At 46.6% G+C, this 11,515-nt stretch overlaps 1 pseudogene across 1 annotated transcript; it reads right to left on the bottom strand.

Moving 5' to 3' along the window:
- Nucleotides 1-10,788: 10,788 nt before the first annotated feature.
- On the bottom strand, nucleotides 10,789-11,305 carry Rpl27al3 (ribosomal protein L27A like 3; annotated as a pseudogene). The gene has a single exon (XR_015646342.1). The product of XR_015646342.1 is annotated as a ribosomal protein L27A like 3 (transcript).
- Between the last annotated feature and the right edge of the window lie 210 nt (nucleotides 11,306-11,515).

The raw sequence follows: 11,515 nt of genomic DNA, 5'->3' as shown, positions 1-11,515 counted from the left end.
TAGCTGTTTCTGTCAGGTGTTTGGATCACACCGATCCGAGGGTAACTAACTAACGTCTGGATCCATGTGCTGGGAATGTTGGTGGTGGGGTGGGCTGGGGGCGCTCCAGGACAGAATCCCTCTTCATAATTTTTTAAGGCTCAGGATATCTCAGAACTGTTTGTCTGGGCTCCTAGTGTCAAAGCCAATAAACATGAGCCTGTGTGGACCTTCCCTCTTGGCATTGACACGGAGAAAAAAGTCTCTATCTCCCTTTTTTTTCTTAGGACTAAGAGACTCCATAATCTTCGGTGGATTACCAAATCCCCTGGATAATGACTCTGACTTTATATATTGGCAGCCCTGAAGTAGGCATCGTAGCATACAGCTCAGGAGGTAAAGGCAGGATCTTTGTGAGTTCCAGGCCAGCCTGGTCTACATATCCAGTTCTGGGCCAATCAGAACTACACAATGAGACTGTCATGGTTTGTATATGCTCGGCCCAGGGGTTGGCACTATTAGGAGGTATGGCCATGTTAAAGTAGGTGTGGCACTGTTGGAGTAGGTGTATCACTGTGGGCATGGGCCCACTCTGACTACCTGGAAACCAGTCTTCCACTAGCCATCTGCAGATGAGGAGGGAGAAGTCTCAGCTCCTCCTACACCGTGCCTGCCTGGAGGCTACCATGCTCCCAGATAATAACGGACTGAACCTCTGAACCTGTAAGCCAGCCCCAAGTAAATGCTGTCCTTATAAGAGTTGCCTGGGCCATGCTTTCTGTTCACAGTAGCAAAATCCTAAGACAAAGACCCTGTCTCAAAACCAAACAACCCCTGCCCCAAATAAACAGCAGTAAACAATACCAGAATCACCATTGATAGCAGTTTAGCTTAATTCCATCTGAAACATCACAAACCATATTAGAGACAGTATTCATAGCCCTGAGTGTTTACCAAAGGTTTTTATTTCCCATGTCACAATTGATCCAGATAAAATATTTTGTTATTTGTTAATTCATGTTAAAGTACTAGTTATAAAAGTCAAGAGGCACACCCTTAACCCCTCACTGGGGGATTCTAGGCAGATGCTCTACCACTGAGTCACACCCTCTCACTTGGGGATTTTAGGCAGGGGCTCTACCACTGAGTCACAACCCCAGCCCCTCACTGGGGGATTCTAGGCAAACATTTGATCAAAGCTCCATTGATCAAAGCCATTTATCCTTTTGTTTTCAAGGCAAGGAAGGTCTGACTGTACTGTTATTAGACTAACCAGCAAGTCACTGTGTAGCTGAGGCTAGTCTTGAATATTCAATCCCCTGCCTCGGCTTCCTGGGTAATGAGTTGAGAAGCATGACTACCTCACACCTGGTTATACACTCCCTTAGAAGAAACTTGAGGTGAACCCAGAATGCTTCCCTGTCATCTCCCCTGCACAGACTGATAGCATATAGAGTGTTCGCTTACCATATATATGGCTTTGAGGATGGTGGAATCTTAGAAGTCACATTGAAAAAAGAAGGATCACACTTGAGCCCACAGACATGATAGTCCCTTGGGCCTACCTAGGGCTCATGCTGTGCCAAGCTCTGGGCTCCTATGTTCATTGATTTCACCTTTCTAAAGAGTCTGAGAAAGGGACTGCTATTATTTCTGTCTCTTGAGAAAGGCTGTCAAAGAACAGAGAGGGTTAGCAATTCGTTCAAAGTCACACAGTCAAAAGTAGAAGTGTCTGTTCAAGGGCTGAACTTAAATTCCACATCAGATGTTTTTACTTTAAGATGCGCAAACTAGGCAAAGTGATAGCACCTGTTGGTGATCTCGCAGCCACCTGGCACCAAGTGAAGAAACTTCAAATGACCCTATTCCTACCTTGCAGAGCAATAACTGTATATCTAAGTACTGATTTTAAAGTGATTTCACAGGATGCTTCATGCTGGGCTGTGCCACCCTTAGTTCCACACTCTATGGCTAGCGGTAGGAGAAGTGTTAGTTCCACACATGCCTCTTCTCCCTCAGACAGACAGCAGCAAAGGGCCGAGAGATGCAGAAAAGTCTCAGCTGCCAAGGTCTTGAAGGAAAGGACAATTTAGTTACACACACACTCAATGTATATAACTCTCCCTTACTCAATGTTTATAACCCTCCCATACTCAACGTATATAACCCTCCCATACTCAATGTATATAACCCTCCCATACTCAGTCTATATAACCCTCCCATACTCAGTCTATATAACCCTCCCATACTCAGTCTATATAACCCTCCCATACTCAGTCTATATAACCCTCCCATACTCAGTCTATATAACCCTCCCATACTCAGTCTATATAACCCTCCCATACTCAATGCATATTACCCCCCCCCATACTCAATGTGTATAAACTCCCCCATACTCAATGTATATAGTCCCCCCACTTCCATTCAGTGTTTATGGTCCTCCACATACACTCAATGTATGCAACCACATGCACCAAATATATACACCCCCCCCAACATTACAGATATACAATTCCCATATCTCTCTATGCTTAAAATGTGTGCATATGTTCAACTACAGAGACATACTTTAAAACCATTTTATATATGCTGATGTGTGTAAGTTTTTACACAACGCTTGCTTTCGCTTTCACTTTACACAATTCTTTCATTCTTTCAAGTGATCTCTTTTTATTATTGCCCAGGCTGATTTCAAAACCCTGTCCTCCAGTGATCCTTGTGCCTCCGATGCCTGTGTACCTAGAATTCCGTATCCGCTTGCTCAAGTAACATCTGCACATCTGGAGATTTCCTTATGTTCTTCCAAAGTAGGTGAAATTCTGCTTAACATCTATTCTTTTGTAACCCAGGTGTGGTGGTGCGTCTCTGTAATCCCAGCACTCAGGAGGTAGAGGCAGGGGGATCATGAGCTTAAGGTGAGTCTGAACCATATATGGATAACTAGTCTTTTTAAAATGTTGAAATGGTCTGGAGAGGTGTCGAGGAAGCTCAGAGCTCTTACAACTCTTACAGAGGACCTGAGTTCTGTTTCCAGCACCCGCATCAAGTGTCTAAAAACAGCCTGTGATTCCATCTCGAGGAGACCTGACAGCCTCTTCTGGCCTTCTTTGGTATCTGCACATATATGGTGCACATAAACTCTCACACACACACACACACACACACACACACACACACACACACACACACACACACACTCACACACACACACACTTAATACTCTTTAAAAGGCAAACCCAAAAATGTTTATAAATCCCGAGAGGGATGCATGTCTATGTGCTTGTGCATATGTTTCTAAGAAAGATTAACCCTCATCTCCAGTCATGTGCCCGTGTGTCTATACACATGCATACCTGCAAGTACACCCATGCCACCCAAAAGAACAGTTTTTAAAATCTTTTTATTCTTTGATAATTCCATACATGTATACATCAAAGTATGATTCTACCAACCTTCCATTACCCACCCTTCCAATTCCCACAATGTAGCCCTCCACATGTGCACCTCTAAAATTATGTCATCTTATTTATTTTAAATGAGCTTACGTTCATCGGGGGCTGCCCTTATGGGCATGGGTGTGGGGCACTCATCATGGCCTATGGTATATTCAAACAAAAGCCACTGAGGAACCAAGGAGCCTGCACACCTGGGTTATATTATGTCCACGCTCCTGATGTAGACGCTGTGCCTTTATTATTCCCAAAGCAAGTGTTTGCTGGATGCTAACTCAATGCTCAACATACCCTAAGGCTTTCAAAATTGACCCAAAGTGGGGAGGTTAGAGGGGCCTGAGGCACATGCCAGGGGATTAAAATAACATCAAAGAACCAGTGACCTATACTACCTAGCAACTACATTATCATTTCTATCACCTCAGAACCCACCAGGCCCTGGACCCCATTCTGTCTCTGATGTGCGCCACTTAATCTGAGAGCAGCTATAGTATCTAGATACAGGAACAGAGGTTCCCATCACACCTGACAGCTGGAGCTGATACCAAGTCTGAAGACTGCAAATTCTGCAGCCTAGGACAATAGACTCAAGTAGGAGCTTGAAGAGCGGGTGGGCAAGTCTGGAGACCTTGTTGAAAGGACAGGACTTCACTGAAAATGAAGGAGTCCAGAGGCCCACTGGGATCAGCTTGAGGGAGCACAACCTGAGTAAGCAGAAGGGTGACTGACTTGTGAATGGGTGTGGTGTACTTGAGTGAATGGATGGGTCGGTGGTGCCTAAGGGGATCTGGCAGATGAATGAGAACTTGAATGGATGGTCAGGCAAGGGGGTGCCTGAGAGGATTTGGGGTGGTGATGCTTGAATGGGTAGATAGGTGAGTGATATGTAAATGAATGACAAGTCAGCAAGTCATTAGCAAATGGAGGTCATATTGCCCAGAGCAGAGGACTATGCCAACAGCATAGAAATGGCATTGAATTGATAGCCTTAAAGATGGATAAGAGAGAGTTTCATTGTGAAGCATCTGGAATTCCAATTTTAATAGCACTAGACTGTTCAGTGGTTGGATCAATGGACTAACGCCTTGATAACTTCATAGCTTACTTGGCTGTTAGGAAGTGGGGCCCATGTGGAGGAAGAAGGTCACATGATGACCTTAAGGGATACATCTTCGTGATCCTGGAGCTTTCTCTCCTCCATGGTCCCCCATGATGCTCTTCTTTACCATACATGGGCCCAGAGACAATGGAGACAAGTGACCATAGAATGAACCCTCTGAAATGGAGCCAAAGCAAACCTTTGATCCTTTGAAGTTCTATCCTCGTGTGTTTTGTCACAGCAATGTAAAGCAGCCAACCCAATGGCTGACATGGGTTATCAACACTATTGTGCATAGAAATTGGCGCCCACCATAGTTTGCATATTAGAGCCACTGGAAACCATTGTCCCACTAGCCATCTAGAAAGCTGTCAACAAGAGCAGGCTGACCCCAGCTATGCAAGATTGAAGATTTAATCATTAACTGACTGAAGAGCAGATATCAAGATGCTTGCCTGCGTCCCAAATGCCTACAGCTTAGCACAGTGTTTGATGCATAGGAAGGGCCCTGTGCATACTCACTGAATAACAAGCTGAATGAGTGAGTGGTGAAGAAATGGTGAAGACACCATCCTAGATGAAAAGAGTCTTAGGGTGCTGTAAGATTTCATCTCCTAGGACCAGTGTGTAGTGTCTTCAGCAGTAGAGTTCCATCACTGAGTTCTGGTGGACTGTGGTAGGAACCTATATTGTCTTGTGGGCCTCTGGGGACTCCATGGCTAACAACTCATAAGGAGGAGTCCCATACTTGCTACTGGGTTGTTGGGGGAGGGAGGGGGGCTATCCTCTTCTTCAGTGGTGGAGACACAGGTAAGCTGCCACTGCTCCTATAAATAAGCTACCATCTGCCCACACCACAGCAAGTAATTCCTCTTAAACTCAATGATACACATACATACTCCTGCACACGCATGCACACACACATGCATGCACACACCCACGCAGTACTCTCCCCCACACAGATAAGCATGCATGAACACACATTCACAAGATGTGGAAGTGGGAAGGGGACTCCAGGAGAGTATTCCAGAAGCAGGGGCCTGGGGGGGGGGGAGTGTGAGGGAAAGGAATGGGGGTAAAAATAACTATACATCATAGAAATGTATGATATCGTCAACCAATAAAAGGAAAAGGGGGAAAAGGGGTTTTTCCCCACCCATTTTCACATGGTACCACATCAGGGCATTCTGGGCCGAAGCTTCACTGCAATAGACATGTGGCCAGTAAATTCGTAGATTTTAGGGTCCTGTATGATTTAGGTTATTGTCCTGGAACTATCATAGCATGGGGTGCAGCTTTCATTGCTCCCAAGCTCTCTGCCTCCCCTGCCCAAGGGATTGCTAATCTGATTTCCCTCTTTGCAACAGGGCACCAAATAGTTAACACTCGGCCCTTTTCTTTGATTAATGAAGTGGCCAGTTGGACCAGGAAATACAACAGAGACAGCCTTTCTCCCTGGCAGAGGGAGACCCCAGAGAGCAGTCATTTTGTTGCACAAATGTGAGACAGCAGCCACGGGGCCTCAGTGGCACTGGAGTGTCCACCCTGTGGAGCCCATCCAGGAGGCCACGCTGGCCTGCGTTTACTCTCATTCTGTGCAGGGACAGAGGCAGCTTTGTCATCTGGCCTCTGTGGTCCACCCAGCCCTGGGACCTCAGCTTTCCACCCTTTGCCCCCAGAGCTGAAGCGCAGCCCTGCCCCGGTCACCACTAAGCATTTCCTTTCAGCGGCTGCCAATCTATCAAGATTCAGCTACCGCTGCGAACCCATCAGCTCCATAGAAAGCAAAAAAAGGACCCCTCACCACAGCAATTATTTATCCTGGCCTGAACTTCAGGTGACCTTTCCAGTTCCACAGAAGTTGCAGTTGGGAGCACCTTGGTGGGTAGGATTCTTTTTGACACATACCCTACCCCACCCCCCACTCCTGTTCTCCTTTTCACCAACACATGGACAAATGCAAAACTTTCTTTTCCAGAAGGATCTTTGGATGGTCCATACATTGTGACAGAAACTGGCTTGGCCAAAGAAGAGAAAGAGATAGAGAGAGAGAGAGAAGGAGAGAGGGAGAGAGGGAGAGAGGGAGAGAGGGAGAGAGAGAGGGAGAGAGAGAGAGAGAGAGAGAGAGAGAGAGAGAGAGAGAGAGAGAACCACCCCTACCCTAGCCATAAACATAAAAAAAAAAATCACAACTTTGTGTCTGTCACCTATGACCCTGTGACCTCCCCAGAGATGGTTCAGAGAAGATCCCAGACAGCCCAGCTCACATGAATGTCAACAAGAGCCGTTCTGTGCTGGAGGATCCACTGTGACCTTGTGAGATGCACTGTCCTAAACTCTGAGAGTATGTGTCCCCAACCTGGAAAACCTAGGCCCTCATATGGGCTGTGCAGGGCGTAACTCCCTGTGTAAATTTAAAATGAGCTAAGGGACATCATTACATAAATCTCATCATGAGACAATATACTTTTTATTTGTTTGAATTTTATTTGTATTGGTAAAAGTGACCTGAAACTGACACAAGTTTATTAGAAAAAGGGACTCTGTAAGAGCGAGTGGGCTGGTCTTCTTATTTAAGATGGATGTGCCAACTTCTAGTATGATTAGAGAAATGGATAACTCACTAACATCTGTGCAAACTACAATAAAAAGGGATTTAGTGTTACCCCAAGGAAGGCAAGAGAGGCTGTCTGTCCATTAAACGCTTTATTACAGTGCCAGCAGCCTTTCTCTAATTCAGTTATTCCTGCACCGCGTTCAGCACTCTGCCTGCCTGTCAACCCAGCAGACAGTGCTCGGGGCTGGGAGGTTTTTGTGCAAGGTAGGTGACAATCAAATGAGCCACCGAGAAGAGAGGGGCGCCTGACCCTCGTGAAGGATTAACTACAGGAAGTGAGTGTGAGCATGTCACACCATCACTTAGAATTTTCACAGTCAATTTCTGAAAATGGGAGATAAGTTCTTAAAGAGACAGTCCTGTCAGGAGCTCCGCGGGCTTCGGTGAGGTTGGCTTACAGGGGAGATGAGGGAGTGGGCCTGCAGCGGGGTGAGAGGAACTGAAAAAGATCTATGCTATGTCCAAGAAGGAGGTGGGAGAGGTGGTGAATACACTCAAGCCAGACCTTATGGCTACAGGGCAAAGACAGGCCAGAAGAATTCTGGGACCTAGATGTCTTTTCTTCAGTCTGTGGGTCCTAGCATCCCACCTCACCCGGGGAGAGTGGGGTGGATAGCGTGACCCTTTGAAGACTGTGTTGGTCAAGTTTGTGGTCTCTTGGAACCCTGTCAGGGTCAGCTGCCTATGGAGCCTGAGCCCACTTGCTAACACAGTTGTCCTCCTTTCCAGATCCCTAAGAAGACAGTAAGCCCTAACTGCACACCGGAATCCAGGCCCACAGGAACTCACAACATGGGGGGTGGGGGGAGGGACAAGGTGGGCTTCAAAAGTGCATTATAAATCAAGCATACCTGTAAGCCCAGCACTGGGGAGGCTGAGGCGGGAGGATGGGGAGTTTGGGGCCAGCCTGAATTGCTCAGGGAGAGCTTTTCTCAATAGACAAACAAAGATGCACTCTAGGGCCAGGATATAGCTCAAGGGCAGAGAACTTGCCTAGCATGCACAAGGACCCTAGTCCCTCTCGGTTCTGCAAAACCAAACGAGCAAGAACAGCACCAAAGACCACAACTTTGGTGTCCCTGGGATCCGTTGCAGGTTCCCCAGCATGCCTGAATCCCCTGAGGTTCAAGTTTCCTATGGACAGTGACAGAGTGTTTAGAGTAGCCCATGGCACCCTCCATAGAATTTAAATACTCTCCAAATGACAGCTCACAACTAATGCCGTGTGAGCTCCTGAAAAATGGTTGTTACACTGCGCTGTTTGTGGGGTTGTGATAGGGAAAAGATGGTCAGACATGTTCAAAGCAGGTGCATTACCCTTGGATATTTCTTATTATATATTGATCTATCTGTGCATGTGTGTACATGTGTCTACATGTGTGTATGTGTATGTGTGGAGAGCGTATATGCCCACATATATGCTCAGAAATGAGTTATCTCTGTATGCTATGTAATCTTTGGAGCTGAACGCAGATCACCAGGCTTGGCTGCAGGTACCTGTATCTGTTAAGCCATCTTGTCGACCTCTGGTTTTTTGTTTTTGTTTTTGTATTAATATTTCTGATCTGCAGTTAGATAAATCTATGTGTGCAAAACCCGTAGGTGAGTGAGGCCAGCCACATGTGCCCAAGATCAATACCACTGAAATCTATATTCTGTAATCAAGGAATAATAGTAAGTGGGGGGTTCAAAGAATTGGGACACAGTTTAGGACCATAGAGAAGCCACTTTGTCACGTATAGACAGAAGATCATTATACAAAGCGGGGCAGGCACTTCCAGAACAAACTCTATGATCCAATATGGAGCCGGGAGCAGAGTGCCATGCCTGCCTCTCTCCCCCACAGGACTGAGGTCCACAGGACTTAGCACAGTAAGGGCTTTCTGCGAGGTTGGTCTGGGGATGGGATTTAGCCCTCTGTATCTATGGACTTAAATGGGAAATGTAACCCCCAAACCTGCAAGCTTGGTTCTGCTGAGGCAATTTAACATCTGCTGCCACATGAATCTAATTGAAACAATTCATTATCAAATTTACTGATCTGCTCAAATGATTTTGTATTTCTCTCTCAAAATTACCTTCCGCTTTAGCTAGACTACAGAAAATTCTCTTCAAATCCGAGAGCTTGCGGGGACCTAGACGAGACCTCTCTGGCGCACCATGTACAGCTGGTGTGATGGAGATCTGTGGGTGGGGACCAGAGGCGTCTGTCTCCAGGCCTTACGAGATTCCAGCAGAACTGGAACGCAGGTTATGGCGGCACAGGACTGGTCTGAGTGTGTGCTGCACGCCACTGGTGCTCTCAAGAGCGTTTTTGAAAGAAAGGACCAAAAAGGGGGCTTAAAAAGAAAAAGAAAACAAGAAACAGAAAAAAGAGGTCAGGAAGAAAGTGAAAACTGGCAAGCTTCCTCCCATCCCCATGTTCTACATTTTCTTTACGTGTGGGCTCAGAGGTGGTCTTACATAGGTACTTACTGCCACAGCGTAGAGTCATTAAAGACACCTTGGAAATGTGGGTGCTTTTGCTAGAATCAGGGCCAAAATTGCCCTTTAACCTATGGTACCTTTCAAGACCAGTGGCATTTTTGTTCCAAGGTAAGGCCATCCCTGCAGCACCCCCTACCTTACCCCTCCCAACCCCAGTCTCTTCCCTTTACAGCATTTTCCCCTCTACTTTCAAGGAACTGATTTTTAAGCCGCTAAAATGTAAGTCACATATGTATGTAGGCACAGTGCAGTCCACACTGTGTTTCTAAACGAGCCCTTTTATATCCGAGTGAAGAAGACAAGAGTGGGAGGGGTGGCGAGGACCCACGAAGAAGCGTGTGAATAATTAGATCAGAACTAGGTGCCACCTTTTCACTGGGGTAAAATCGGGAGGGGTTGGGAGCAGACAGGGGCATCATTGATATAATTGATCTAGGTATTTTTTCCCTCCTCTCACTGCAGTAATTTTTATGCATGTCATTGTTGCTGTTATTATCCAGGATCTGATCTTATGTGGTTGGTAATACGGACGGGATATGAATGTGCCTACCCAGCAGCCAATCACAAATGTATAGTGTCTATTTCTGCATCACCAGGTGCTATCTCGTGGGAAATATCCTCTTTTTTGGCAGCCACACAGAGCGCTGCATTATCTGTCATTTTCATTAGATTCGAGCTACAGCTGAGCCAAAAAGACTTAGTTCTAGCATATGTGCTCAAAATGGCCAAGCTGCGATTGTCCAAATTCACCCTTTCAGGATCACGTTAACGCCACAGCCGGAGCCCAAGATTGGAAGCAGAGTGAGCAGAGCACCTGAATTCCATTTGGAAAATGGTAAACACCAGGAGCTGCTGGGATCCAGGTTCATTATGAAGATCACTTCGAAGGATGGGGCAGCACTGCCTCTCCACAGCAGCCCCCGGGGCTCGGCAGCCCACCTCAGCGAAGCCAGCTGTCCTCAGCCCAGATTTCGATGTTCCTTAACAAAGAAAATGCCAAGCTTTCCTTCTTAGATAGGACCTGTCAGTAGTACACAAGGCCTTCCAGAGCACTCTCCCCAGGTCTTGCCCTGGGCCACACAAACTTGAACCCCCCATGGGGAGGTTCTCTGGAGCCCAAAGTACCATTACCTAATACGGTTGACATCAGATTCTTTTTTTTTTTTTTAATGTTTGCATTTAATTAGCCTCTGAAGTGGCTTTAAGCCACCAGGACACAGGCACCTCCCACACCCTTTATCTTCTCTTCAGCTCTTCTGCTGAAGAACTTGGCCTTCACGATGACAGGTTGCTTAGGGAGCTTCCCCTTCCCCAGAACTTTGTAGTAGCCTGATCGAACAACGTCAATGATGGGAGCAACTCCATTCTTGTTTTTTGCTGCATTGACCCGTGTCTGCTCGCTGACCAACGTCCATAATTTATCCAGGTTGACAGTTGGGCAGAAGCTCTGGTTCCTCTTCAAGTGGTAATGCCTTATGCCAACTTTGCCGAAGTAACCTGGATGATATTTGTCAAAGTTGATCCTGTGGTGATGCATGCCTCCAGCATTCCCGCGGCCTCCTGGGTGCTTGCGGTGCTTACCGATGCGACCATGGCCGTGGCTCACGTGGCCCCGGAGTTTCCGGGTCTTCCTCAGTCTGGATGGCATGGCGGTGGCAGAAAAGAAAGAGCAACATCAGATTCTTAAGGGGTGAAGTAAGTCAACCACAGTGAATCTGTCTCCACACAACAGCTATTTTGCAAATTCAATTCGTTATCTGAACATGTGACAGCTACAGACTATACAATGAGACTCCAAAAGATATAAGCACAAAAAACATTGTCAGGTATGATTGGAAATCGGGGGGTGGGCTAGGACTGGGCAGACCTATCACTCTCCCT

Source organism: Rattus norvegicus, chromosome 1, assembly GCF_021556685.1.
Source record: "Rattus norvegicus strain SHRSP/BbbUtx chromosome 1, alternate assembly SHRSP_T2T, whole genome shotgun sequence".
NCBI classification, from domain to species: domain Eukaryota; kingdom Metazoa; phylum Chordata; class Mammalia; order Rodentia; family Muridae; genus Rattus; species Rattus norvegicus.
The sequence above is the reverse complement of the archived record's forward strand: the minus strand, read 5'-3'. Positions and strand labels throughout refer to the sequence as shown.